This window comes from Monodon monoceros, unplaced genomic scaffold (assembly GCF_005190385.1).
Source record: "Monodon monoceros isolate NGI ecotype Baffin Bay Population unplaced genomic scaffold, NGI_Narwhal_1 Super_Scaffold_11, whole genome shotgun sequence".
NCBI classification, from domain to species: Eukaryota; Metazoa; Chordata; class Mammalia; order Artiodactyla; family Monodontidae; genus Monodon; species Monodon monoceros.
The window spans coordinates 10,550,065-10,563,804 of record NW_021703767.1 but is presented as its reverse complement, the minus strand read 5'-3'; the positions used below and the strand labels follow the sequence as shown (position 1 = coordinate 10,563,804).

General features: G+C 47.0%; 1 protein-coding gene and 1 pseudogene across 1 annotated transcript in view; both read right to left on the bottom strand.

Moving 5' to 3' along the window:
* Nucleotides 1–13,740, bottom strand: part of RCAN1 (regulator of calcineurin 1) — a 94,924-nt gene that overhangs the window by 68,948 nt on the left and 12,236 nt on the right. The window lies entirely within an intron of this gene.
* Nucleotides 8,454–9,193, bottom strand: LOC114890799 (annotated as a pseudogene).

Sequence of the window (13,740 nt, the reverse complement as noted above, 5' to 3'; positions counted from 1 at the left end):
TTGTTTGAAGACAGCTGTGAGGACAGATGGGAAGGGATAGGGGGACGGCACGGCGCTTTAGCTAGCGATTCAAGGAAGCTCTCTGAGGAACTGACATCTGAGTAAGGCTATCTATACCGATATCTATAAATATGCAAATTAGCTTCGCTTCTATACGTACACAGGCACATAGATACATACAGATACAGGCAGACCTCGTCTCATTGCACTTCGAAGATGCTGCGTTTTTTCACGGATCGCAGGTTTGTGATAACGTTTTCATTATGATCACATTTGTTATGGCGCCTGTGATTGGCGGTCTCTGATGTAACAGCCATGACTCACTGAAGGCTCAGATAATGATTAGCATTTTTTAGCAATAAAGTATTTTTTAATTAAGGTATGTACGTTGTTTTTTTAGACACAATGCTAGTGCACACTTAACGGACTACAGTGTAGTGTGAACATTACTTTTATGTGCTCTGGGAAACCAAAAAATTCGCGTGACTTGCTTCATTGCAATCATTTGCTTTCTAGGGGGCTCTGGAACTGGACCCACACTGTGTCTGAGGTCTGCCTGTAGATACACATCTCTCCTCTGAGCTCTGCTTCTCTGGAGAGTGCTGACTAATACAGAAGTCCAGCAAACACTTTTCAATACTTACCCACTTTCCCTTTGTTCCCTACTTCCTGCTCACACTGGCTTCTTGGGTGAATGCCCCGCACTCTTTCTGCTGAGGCCTCTCCGCACCAGCCATCCCCCTGCCTGGACCTTACCTGCCTCTTTGCACCCCTCAGACCTCCTCAGAGAAACTTCCGGGCCCCCACGAAATCCCTCCTGTTACTGCTCCTCGCAGCTCCCCATTGGCTTTACTTGCAGCAGTATTTAAAATTTTTAAAAATTATCTGTCTCTGCCATGAAGTGTACATTCCCTGATGGCAAAGGCATGGCTTGGTTTTCCCCTGGGTCTCAGGACATTGCCAGAAGAGTTCAGTAAATATTGGTTGGACGAACAGGTGAATGAATAAATGAATGTCCGATGAGCACGCCTCACAGGATATCAACCTCAGGGCTCTGACCTAAAAGGGGTTGAGAACGGAAACCTAAGGAAAAACGTTCTGAATTCCCTTTCTAAATTGCATTCTTCAACTGAGTCTTTTCTCCACATTATCCTGACACACGTTTTTTCAGGTTAACGAACCTCCCCCTCTCAGCAACTGAAGACCCCAGGAAGATCCCACATGCTGCGAAGCATAAGCCCGTGCGCCACAATGACTGAGTCTGTGCTTTAGAGCCCGCAAGCCACAACTACTGAGCCCGCGTGCTGCATCTACTGAAGCCCGCGCGCCTAGTGCCCGTGCTCCGCAACAAGAGAAGCCATCGCAATGAGAAGCCCGCGCAGCGCAACGAAGAGTAGCCCCCGCTCGCCGCAACTAGAGAAAGCCCGCGCACAGCAACAAAGACCCAACGCAGCCAAAAATAAATAAGTAAAATAAAAATAAGTAAGACAAGTGGCATGTCATGTGGGGATAAGTGGCACAAAGGAAAACAAAGCCGCGGGGGGGGGGACAGAAGGTGCAGGGGAAGGGGGTACAGTTGAAATAGGATGGCCAGGGACTTGCTCCCTGAGATGGTGACATTTGAGCCAAGATCCAGAGGGGTGAGGAAGCCAGCTACGGCTTTCTGGAAGAAAACTACTCCAGGAGGAGGGAAGAGCAAGCACAAAGGCCTGGGGACACATGGAGGCAGTGGAGAGGAACCGGCCACTGCAGGGATGCCGCTGGACTCCGGGGACAAGGGAAACCCTGGAGGGTATGAATAAAGCGACGGAAGTTAAAGCTGAGCTTCAAACACAACTACTTTGAGACTAAACAGAGTTTAAGTCGTTTAAACGCCGCTGAATCACAATTCGGTTATAACTGATCCACCTAAAGGCTCGCGGTCCCCACAAGCTGGATCTTATGATGGTCAGGCTAATACCCGAAGGGCCATCAGCTCCCAGGAGGTGGCCGGAAGAGCCGTCATCTAACCCGACCCATCCCCTCTCCCCACCTCCAGTACAACACAGCTGGTTACACAGCAAGCTGCAGCAAGCCCAGGATTTGAGCTGTAAAAATGCCATCAAAAGTGGTGAAAAGTGGTGCTCTCCCACCCCCTTGCACCCTGCTAGGCTTTCAGAGCCCACCGTCTGTACCAAATCTTCCTCTCTAGATAGATGAAAAAAAACGACGGGGAGCCAAAAAACCTGAGAAAACGAACCCAATTCACCCAAATATCTGAAGTTTCATTCTGGAGAGGAGGGCTGCTTGGGGCGGAGGGGAAGCGGGGAACGCCCAGCCTCGCAGCGCACTTGGGGGTCAAGAAGAGCCAGGACGCCCCCTGCCGGGCTGGGGCCTACTCCGCAAATAGCCCCGCCTTCCTTATTTCAGCGTGACAGCACCCAAGCACATGGCCACACCCAGCTGGCCACGTCCCTGACTGACTGGCTAAAAACAGATTTGATAAAACCCAAGGATCGGTATTTAGGCTGCTGCCCTGAATACAACATCCGTCAGGTGATTAAAGTTGGGGGTGGGAGAGGGGGAGTCCCGTTTTCCCAGCACCAGGATTAGTTGGCAAGTCAACTCAGTGGGACAGTTTGTTCCCACACACACCCATCAAACCCCAGACCTCCTTTTCTATCCGAGCCACCTTTCTGGGGCCGTCGAGGGGCCTGTCATTGTCCTACACTGGGACCCACAGCCTACAGGAGCACAGACATGTATCAAGGACCACGTTGATTTGTGAGGCCTACAAAAGCACACAGGACCCAGTCGTCTGTTCCTTGTGATTTCTGATTCCAAGAAGAAACATTGCTTGGCTCAGGCCATCTTGTCCCTGACCAGATTTTCCTATGACTTCTGCTCACTTAGTGATTTATAGGAGACGTCACACTACAATCACAGGAAAACCTCAATGGCCTGACTTAATTTGGAGAGTCGGGAGGACCTGGGAAGGGGACACGGTGCTGATCATTTTAAGCGCATCTGGAGGCCTGAAGACAGGATCGGGCCCTGAGCTCTAAGCAGTCACAGGGGCTTCGATACACCGAGGGCCCATGAGCCCAGTCACGCGCTAGCGCTGGACAGGATCCCAAACGCATGTTGGTTGGCCTTCTCCCCAAAATGAGCTAAATCTTCCCTCACCTAGATTACAATAAAACTTAACCTGAGCGTATATAGACTGGGACTTCATATGCTGACCTCAATCCTGCTCTAGTTGAAGAAGTTCACCGTGAGATGGTCTTACACAAGAAACCTGATCACAGAGGGAGGCATGAGAGCGAAGTGCCAGTATTTGTAGGTCAAAAATACTCAGATCTTGGCAATTTCATGTGTTTCGATATAATACTAATTAGCCCTCCCACCCGACAGCCAGGTACTTACAGAGTGCCTATCACTGTTGGACAAGGCACAGCCTATTTTTACCACGTGCAAAGCTCAGCCTTGCTGGGCCGATCCCCAGATGTATCATCACAAATTGTAAAATAATTAAACTGTTAGGAATTCGATTTGGCTTGTGACATGGGCTGAGGTCCCAAGCTCACCCCACCCCGAATCACAAGCTTCCTTTTAGGGAAGTTACGAAGGGATGCTAAGTTAGCTAGTATTTCTGCTGTCTCGTCTCTTGGATTTACTAAGAATATGAAGCATTCTCATGCATGAACCCACTCGGTTTCTCTCTTAGGCAGGGGAGGGGAGCGAGAGGAGGCCTGAATTGGAATAACTGTGTGGGTTTTATAGTCACGGACACAGAGCCTCCCAGAGATTGGGGAACTGGGCCTCAGTGAGTTCTATGATGTGCTAAGGGGCCCTCTGGCTGCAGAGCCAACTGGTACATGCAGAAAAGGTATGCATGGTTTTCAGAACAGGAAATAGGTTCAGGAAATACACATATGGGGAAATGTCTGGAAAACTAAGAAGAAAACTGCTGTGGGCATGGGAAGTTCTGGGCCAGCTTGTTTTCCTGAGCATTCCCATTGAATACATCTGAGCTGCCCACAGCCATTCCTTTTGACAGACACTTGTGGAAGTTTCCTGCACTTCAGGCCCCAGGTTGGGGTGCAGGGTGAACTAGGCACAGCCCCGCCCTCAAGGAATGGGTGTACAGATCAGAGGACTGGCTTGTGCCCTGGACGACCATTGCCCCAGACAGACATATGCGTCTACAATATATGCAGGGAAAAGACTGCCAGTTTACACTTGGTTTATTTTATTTTTAATTAATTAACTAATTTATTTTATTTTTGCCTGCATTGGGTCTTTGTTGCTGCGTGCGGGCTTTCTCTAGTTGCGGCGAGCGGGGCTACTCTTCCTTGCGGTGCGTGGGCTTCTCATTGCAGTGGCTTCTCTTGTTGCGAAGCACGGGCTCTAGGCACACGGGCTCAGTAGTTGTGGCTCGCGGGCTCTAGGGCACAGGCTCAGTAGTTGTGGCGCAGGGGCTTAGTTGCTGCCTAATGTGGCTTATGTGGGATCTTCCCGGACCAGGGCTCAAACCCATGTCCCCTGCATTGGCAGGTGGATTCTTAACCACTGAGCCACCAGGGAAGCCCCTACACTTGGTTTTTATTGTGAGGCTGGATGGAGAGCTGGGGGATGAACAAGGTCTACGTTCTCATTCCCTTATTCAGCATTAGGGGCACGTGATTATTTTCAGAGTCGTCGCAGGACAGAAAAGGGACAAAGATGTTATATATCGATTGATGAACTCAGAGGAATTTCTGTCCTGACCCTTCAGTGGGACAGTGGAGCTGCCTAAACAGTCCAGCAGCTGAAGAGGCAAAGGATATGAGCCGTCCAGAGGAAATAAGCTAGAGGAAACCGAACCAGTCAACACGCATGTGGGAAGGAAGAACAGCAGAAAAAACAAAGAATACAAGAATGTTCCATAGAGAAGGAGCAGAGACGTGCCCCCTTTAGGGGAGCCTGGAGCCCCCTGAAGTCAGTTGGTTGTACTTGACAGGCAACGGGAGGAGGCGGTGAGGCCAAGTCCAGGGGCTGGGATGGTAATGCCGAAGAGGCTGCCAGGCACCTGGGGAGGAGCAGGGTTTGGAGTCAGGGCCTCGGGTGTGGCGTCTGAACCCCAGGCAGGCCACAGGCCACGAACTCTCCAGGCCTCCGCGTCTTCATGCAACAAGTGTGTACCTCCCAGGGATGCTGGCTTCAAACAAAGTGAGGGACCAGAGTGGAGAGGCAGTGGGGTGGCGGCGGTTAGCGGTTAAGAACACGGACTCTGGGATAAGACAGGCTGGGTTCAAATCCTGCTGCCACAACTCAGCTGTGCAACAATGAGCAGGTCCCTTTGCCTCAGTTACTCCAGCCATCCAATGGGGACAATAGCAGCATCTCCCTCCCAGGGTTCGTGTGAGGATTGAATCCGTCCACGTTCCTAAGCACATACGACAGCGCCTGGCACAGAACAAACACCATACACGCGTTTACTTCACTCATGCACATGAGCCCCGTGCCATGGGGACCGGCACATAGTAGGTGCTGAGGAGATGGTGGGGAAAGTCACCACAGCCATTTCCCTTCTCTGGGTGTGCTGGGAGACAGGGAAAGAGGATCACCAGAGAGACAGGAAAAATTACCCAGTTTTAAAGAAAGTTCTCCAAGACTCTTCCCTGAGCATGAAAAAAGAAAATGGAGCAACGTCCGCAAGAAGGAATAGAATCCTAGAAATGTTGTGTTCTGATCAAGCCGAGTTTGACCTTTTAGCAAATTACACAACCCACGGATTCATCACAAATTCCAGCATCCGGGGGGCCAGGCTCTGCAGGTGGGTGGAAGCCCGGGCTGAGAAAGAGAAACGCGGGCTGTGATCAGGCTCCCGGCAGGTGGGTCCTGTCCACCTGAGGAGCTGACGTCTTCACTGGCAAACAGGTTCAGACGCGCGTGCGCCTTCGCTGGCCGCTTCACTGGCATGGCTGCCAACACCAACATGCTACCTGATGAGCCTCGAGCCAGCATCCCGACAGCTCCAACGCGGTCACTGGGGCTGGACAAGCTGCCCCAAGGGGCCTGGGACCCTGCTGTCAGATACACCGGCTGCCATTCTGCCGAGCCGGGACATTCGTGTGATGCAGCCAGGAAAAGGGACTCTCTGGGGCCATGGGTATAGCCATCTGCACGCACCCAGGCAGGGCTCCCCAAACCCACCTGCATCGAGAGCTCCGACGGAGGGGCAGAGGGACACCGAGCCTGGAGGTCACCTGCCCTCGGGGCAGGGAGAGCCATCACCTCTCCCGTGTGAAGAATGACCCTCTGTGGAGGTGTGCTCTCTGAACACTCTCCACCTATGGACTCACGTACTCTTCACCGGAGCCCTGGGCGGGGTGTGTGTGTGTGTGGTTATGCCCCCCCAACTTCCAGGCAGGCAAGCTGAGGCACAGAGTGGGTGGTGAGTCGCCCAGCCACGTGGAAGGGGCAGCAGAGCTGGGCTGGACCCCAGGCGGTCCAGCACTCTTCACTGCTAAGTGCTGACCAATGACCTTCAGACGCGAAGGTAGGGTCTTCCTGTTGGCCGGAAAACGTGAAGAGTTCCTTCCAGGGTGGGTCACTCCTGCTTCCCCTCCAGCCAACTAGTGGCTGGGAAGGACAGCTAAGGAGGATACCAGCAGTGACCCTGAGTGACTGACCAGGGACCCCCGAGGAAAAGAAAGGGCTGGCGGAGGCAGGAAGATTCTAAATGCCTCGAGAGCAAGGCTGTGGGTGCTTCGTTGCTGAGAGGCCCTCCTTCTCTGCTGCGGCCCCCGTCTGAGGGCCTTCTCAAAGGTTCTCCTTCCTTTATCCTCCTCTCTGACTCCCTAACTTGCTGGACATGAATTCTCTTAAGGTTTAGATTAGTCACAGGGGCGAGAAGCAACACCCCGCTGTCTTGCTGGAAGCGTGGATGCCTGCAATCTTTGAAGAAAAAGACTAGAAAATACATGTGAACTGAAAGGGCACAGAACTAATCTTCCTGAGGATGCTGGAATACGGTGCCTAATGATGCTTTAATCCCACCAGCAGAGAGGCCAGACGCAGAACCTGGACCAACAGCCGTGCGGCTTGGCCTCCCAGGCCCGCTGCACCTGTCCTTCCCGCGAGCGAGCCTTTGCCCTGCAGTGCGAGAAGATGCAGCTGAAAACTCTACATCTGAACCAGCCCGGGGGTCAACCCAGACACAGTGGAGAAGTCAGTGGGGTGAGACACGTTTACTGAAGGTGTATAGGTCCGTACACACCTGGACTTTGGTTGTCATTTAAAGAAGGAACGTGGGGAGAGCCTGAGACAAGAACAAGGAGCCTGGCTTCTTACTTCAGTTTAATCATGAGCTTGCTGTGTGATCTGGGGCCAATCTCAACCTCTCTGGGCACAGAGAGCAGCCACTGTGTAGGTCCTTTCTATGCTCACGTCCTATCCTTTATTGATATGATTGAGGAACAGGTGCTGCCTGATTCTGGAGCTAAGAGTCACACGTGGCTGTTTCAATTAAATTAAACTTACACAAAATTAAAAACTCAGTTCCTCAGTAGCACTAGCCGCATTTTAAGTGCTCAATAGCTGGTCATGATTTAAATTAATTAAAATGAAATAAAATGTAAAATTCCGCTTCACAATGGAATACTACTCAGCCATAAAAAAGAATGAAATTTCGGGCTTCCCTGGTGGCGCAGTGGTTCAGAGTCCGCCTGCCGATGCAGGGGACATGGGTTCGTGCCCCGGTCCGGGAAGATCCCACATGCCGCGGAGCGGCTGGGCCCGTGAGCCATGGCCGCTGAGCCTGCGCGTCCGGAGGCTGTGCTCCGCGGCGGGAGAGGCCACAACAGTGAGAGGCCCGCGTACCGCAAAAACAACAACAACAACAACAACAAAAAAAGAATGAAATTTTGCCATTTGCAACAACATGGATGGACCTGGAGGGCATGATGCTAAGTGAAATAAGTCAGACGGAGAAATACTGTATGATATCACTTATATGTGGAACCTAAAAGTTACAACAAATGAGTGAATATAACAAAAAGGAAACATCGCAGATATAGAGAACAAACTAATGCTTACCAGTGGGGAGAGGGAAAAGGGGCAGGAGCAAGAAAGTGTAGGGGATTAAGAGGTACAAACTATTATGTGTACAATAAATAAGCTACAAGGATATATTGTACAACACGGGGAATACAGCCAATATTTTATAATAACTGGAGTATAACCTTTAAAAATTGTGAATCATGGGCTTCCCTGGTGGCGCAGTGGTTGAGAGTCCGCCTGCCGATGCAGGGGACACGGGTTCCTGCCCCGGTCCGGGAAGATCCCACATGCCGCGGAGCGGCTGGGCCCGTGAGCCATGGCCGCTGAGCCTGCACGTCCGGAGCCTGTGCTCCACAATGGGAGAGGCCACAACAGTGAGAGGCCCGCGTATGGCAAAAAAAAAAAAAATTGTGAATCACTACGTTGTACACCTGTAACGTATAATACTGTACATCAACTACACTTCAATTAAAAAATTGTTCTCGTGTTCTTGAAGTCACTTCTTTTTCTTTGTTTTTTTATAGTCCAGAGGTCTTTTATTTTTTTACACCTATCATGCCATGAATTCACAGGGAATGGGTTCCAGCAGCTCAGGCTCCTTTCCATGGGTTTCTGTTATACGAAGTATGTTTCTCTGGATGGAACAGGCTGGCGCTTCAGTTGAACCCAAGTACCTTTCTCTTGGCTTCCTTCTTTTTCTGATCATCTTCCTTCGCGAGTTTCAGGAAGCTGTCCCGGCTCTTAGAATGCTTGATACGCTCAATGTGGACATTAATTGTCTTGGCAAGGATCATGTCCTTAACTTGTTTGTTTACGACAATGCCAACAGCATGCCAGGTCACACTGTAGACTCTTCCAGTCTTGCCATGGGAACACTGGGGGCACATTCCACTTTGAACGGTGCCCATTCCCTTGATGTCTACAATATCACCTTTCTTGTAGATTCACATGTATGTGGCCCAAGGAACAGCTCCATGTTTTCTAGGAGGCCTAGAGAACCTAAAGCAGGTGCCTCTCCTCGTTCCCTTTGTGTTGGTCATTTTGATGAATTACTGGAAGATGACGGCTCTGGCCGAAAGGCTGAAGCCGCTTCTTTAAAAGGAGGATTGAGTGCTAGGTAAGAGCCTACAAAAGAGCAATGAGAGAGCTGACGTGTCTGTTGTGTGTAACCAGGTCTAGGACAGGAAGGTATTTGTCAAAGATACCGGAAGGAAGGTGAGTTAAAATGCCACACTGCCACGCCAAGGTTAAGGTTAATGGTAGGACACTAGCACGTTTCCCTTAAAAGCTGGGTATAAGACAAGGATGCCATATGCCAACGCTATGATCTACTGTCAAAGTGCCACGTGGATTAGAGAATAAAACAGGTATTGTAAAGAAGATGGCAAAATCGTCACTATTTGCAGACGATATGATTTAATACCTGCAAAATGCAGAAGAATGAACTGTAACATTATTAGCAACAGTAAGAGGCTTTAGTATGGCAGATGGTTACAAAGTTAATATGCAGGAAACAATTTCCTTTATATAAAAGTAAAAGTAAGTATAATGGAAGAGAGAGCTCATATTTTAATACATTTCTTAAGCTTACATAAAAATATTTATACTGAAATATCTAAAACAAACTAAAATATATAGGCGATGTATGTGAAGAATATATATATATGTATATGGAAAGCGTCAATCCTGTACAGGTGGCATAAAAGATCGCTTAAATGAGTAGAACAACATTATAAGAACATAATATTTAAAGATGTCAATTCCCCTGAAGTAACTGTAAACCCGGAGCAACCTCACTCAAAATACCAACAGGTTTGGTTGTTGCATTTTGTTTTCCTTCTCTGTGGGGGGTAGAGGATACTTAGAAATGACAGAATGATTCTTAAAGTTTGCGAAGGAGATGAGGAAAGGAAACGGGCCAGGAAAATAAATTCTGAAAGAGAGAATGGGGGAGAATCAGCTCCACTGTAAATAATACAAAACTGGCTCAGAAATGGACAAAAAGATGAACAGAAGAGCCCTGATTCAAGAACACTTGACCATTTAGCTGGTATGTCAAATCTGTAGGATTTGGAACCTGCAAGTAACATGCAAAAAAGCAAATCAGAAACTGAATTTACTCCTTACACCAAAATATCCAGGGAATTAAAGGCAAACATCACAAATAAAAATGTAAAAGTACTAGAAGAAAACATACGCCTACACACCTTGGCCCAGGAAAGGACTCTCTAGGTATAAGAGCCCAGAACACAGGAAGGCAAACCTTCTACATCAGAACTACAAATAAAAAGGACAAAAATGTCTATGGGGTAAAAACACCACAGTCAAATGGCAAACTGGGGGAAATATCAGTAATATATGCGATTAAGTAACAATTTCCTTAATATACAACAAAACTCTGAAAAATTCACAAATACAGATGAAAACTTACCACAAAAATAGCAAAAGATATAAACAATCAATTTACAGGAAAACAACAACAAATGACCAATATGAATAAAAGATGGTCAACCTGAAGCAAATTAAAACAAAGAGATACTATTTTCCACTTATCAAAGATTGTGGCAATGATCCCAAATGATTTATAATCCCCTGTATTGGCAAGAATGTGGGGAAAGGGGAACTGTCATGCCGCACAGGTGGTAATATAAATTGGTATAAACATTCAGGATAGCAAATTCACAGTATCTATCAAAATGCAAAACCCTTGACTCAGATATTTCACTTCTAGGAATGTATCTTGCAAGCATGTTTACACAAGTCAACAAAGATATATGCAGAGTGGGCCCTCTGGCTCCTCGGGTTCCACACCTGCAGATTCAACGAACAATGGATCAAAAACATTTGGAAGAAAAAAATTCCAGAAAGTTCTGAAAAGCAAAACTTGAATTTGCTGTTTTCCAGCAACTATTTATTTACAGAGCATTTACATTGCATAGGTTATATGCAAATATTATGTCATTTACTATAAGGGACTTGAGCATCTGCAGATTTCGGTATCCACAGGTCATGGAACTGGTCCCCCATGGATACCTGGGGAGGCGTGTATAAGGATGCTGCTTGCGACATTGTTTACAATAGGAAAAAAAAAACCCACAACCTAGAAACAAACTAAATGTCTATCAGTAGGAATTGCTGGTTAAATTATGTTACATTCTTATAATGAAATGCCAGGCAGTCATCAAAAGAACAGACTCCATTGAGTCCGTTGGAAGATGTCCACAATATTTTAAGAAGGCAAGTAGCAAAAGAGTATATGTAATATGATATTTATAAATATATACACATGGCATATATAGAATATGTGTGAAAGAGTACACATAAAACTTAGAGGTTATTTCTAAGAAACAGGTTGAGAGAAAAGGATGAGGAATTTTTAGTTAACACTTTAACAATCAAATATAAATTTTACAATGAATTACTCTTCAAAGCACACAGCAATCTAGACAAATGTAATAACCTATAGTTGGTACTCAGCAAATAATACTCATTATGAGTTGTGATCTTCAGAAAGTTTTCCCCAGTGACATAATATACCCTTACCCCAGCACAGTGTAGACGTAATACAGTGGTGGGTAACGTCTTGCTAAAGTCAGCATGTCATGGCTCTACTCTCTGGCTAGAAGGCTGGATAAGGGCTGAGCTATCCTGGACCAAAAGCACAGAGAAACGGCTCCAAGAACGATGAGCCCAGATCACACCATGCTAAAGCCCCTTGATCCAATCTTCAGTGCTCACTGGTGCCACCCTATGATGTAACCATCTGGAATGTCTGACCTGGGGATAGACTGTGAGTGCCATGCTGCTTTGGGGATAAGACTCGAGTTTTTAAAGACTGGTTCATTTAATTAAAAGCACAGCAGGCCGCTGAGCACTAAGCAGACAGCATGCGTTTCATTCAGGAAGGTCACCTCTCCTGGTACAACGTAGTGGAAAACAGGGCAGCATTCAGAGATAAGATCACAGGTTGATTTTGCCCTCTTAGGATGAGGTTTGGCAAAGAATGACCAGCCTCCTTCTATCAAGGGTGCTAGAGGCTGGCTGGTAGATGGGATTTAGCAGATGACAATGAATTTCTGAAAAGATCTGTGTATTCCCTAAAAGTCATTCTAAGAACAACAAGAGAGAATGGAAAGAGGGAAAGCAAAGAGAGAGAGAGAGAATAGGGAGGCAGGGAGGGGAAAACCTCACCAGCAAACATGACATTTCTCAATTATAGATTTTTAAAAAAAAATGGTGCTTGGGAAGCCTAGGATTTCTTACCACCATAAATAATGATTTTATGCTTCAGAGCAACTTTATGTAAAAACCATTATCTTATTGAGTTTTATTTTTTAAAATTTATTTATTTTATTTATTTATTCTTGGCTGCGTTGGGTCTTCATTGCTGCGCATGGGCTTTCTCTAGTTGTGGCGAGCGGGGGCTACTCTCCGTTGCGGCACGCGGGCTTCTCATTGCGGTGGCTTCTCTTGTTGCGGAGCACGGGCTCTAGGCACACGGGCTCAGTAGTTGTGGCTCGCGGGCTCTAGAGCGCAGGCTCAGTAGTTGTGGCGCAGGGGCTTAGCTGCTCCGCGGCATGTGGGATCTTCCCGGACCAGGGCTCAAACCCGTGTCCCCTGCATTGGCAGGCGGTTCTTAACCACTGTGCCACAGGGAAGCCCGAGATTTATTTTTTAAAGGGTTTAGGTTTTTAATTTGTTTCCAACTTTGTAGCAATGCTCATTCATGTTAAAACATGATTTTCTAAGCATTACAGGTGATAACAAGCCATGCTAGTCTTCTGGTATAATACAGCTCTAAATGCATTCTAAATGTTCAGCAACATCTCAGCCTGTTAATTTCATACACACGTGTGTGCACACACGCGTGCACACACATACACACACACACAATCACTGCCATGATTTTAAAGCTGCAGAGCCTTCTAGCCTGAGATAGTTTATGCAACTTCTGGAAGTGCCTAAAACTACTCCTGGGAAAATAAGGCTTAATATTTAATGAACTTAAAAGAGCAAGACTTTTATTTTTATGTTAGCGTTTTACTTCCACTGCTGCACAAATATTTAAGTGCCTACTATGTGGCAGGCACTGTCCTAGGCACAGGACTATAGCAGTAAGCAATACAGATACCGTAGGCCTTGCATTTTAATAATCATTTAAATAAAATTGCTAACAGTTACAAAATACTTACTACAAGCCTGGTATTATCCTTAGCCCTTTATTTATATGTTGTCTTTTCATCTTCACAACCCCATGAGGTAGGTACTTTTATTACCCCGTTTTACAAAGAGACTGAGACACAGAGAAGTTGTTACTTGCCCAAGGTCACACAGCTAGTTGCTGGCAGAGCTGGGATTTGAATTCAGACTGACTTGGTTCAGGGGTCCACCCTCCTAACTACTGCATCTTACTGCCTTTTTAACATGCACAACTCCAAAGAAAGGTAGGTATTTGTCCACAAAGAAGGTGGGCCCTCACGGGTAATATGTGTATATTCTCTTATACATTTTTACTCTCAGCTAAGCCATAAAAATGAGATAAGTAGCAAGAAGAAAACCTACAAGTAGGTGATCTTGCCAATGTAGTCCCTGTGCAGAGAAAACAAAGGAGGAAAAGAAAGGAAATGAACAAAAATTAAATGGCTACTCAATATAAAATCTCTAGTCATACAGTCAACGACATTAAAACGAAGTCCTTGATAAAGACTAAATAAA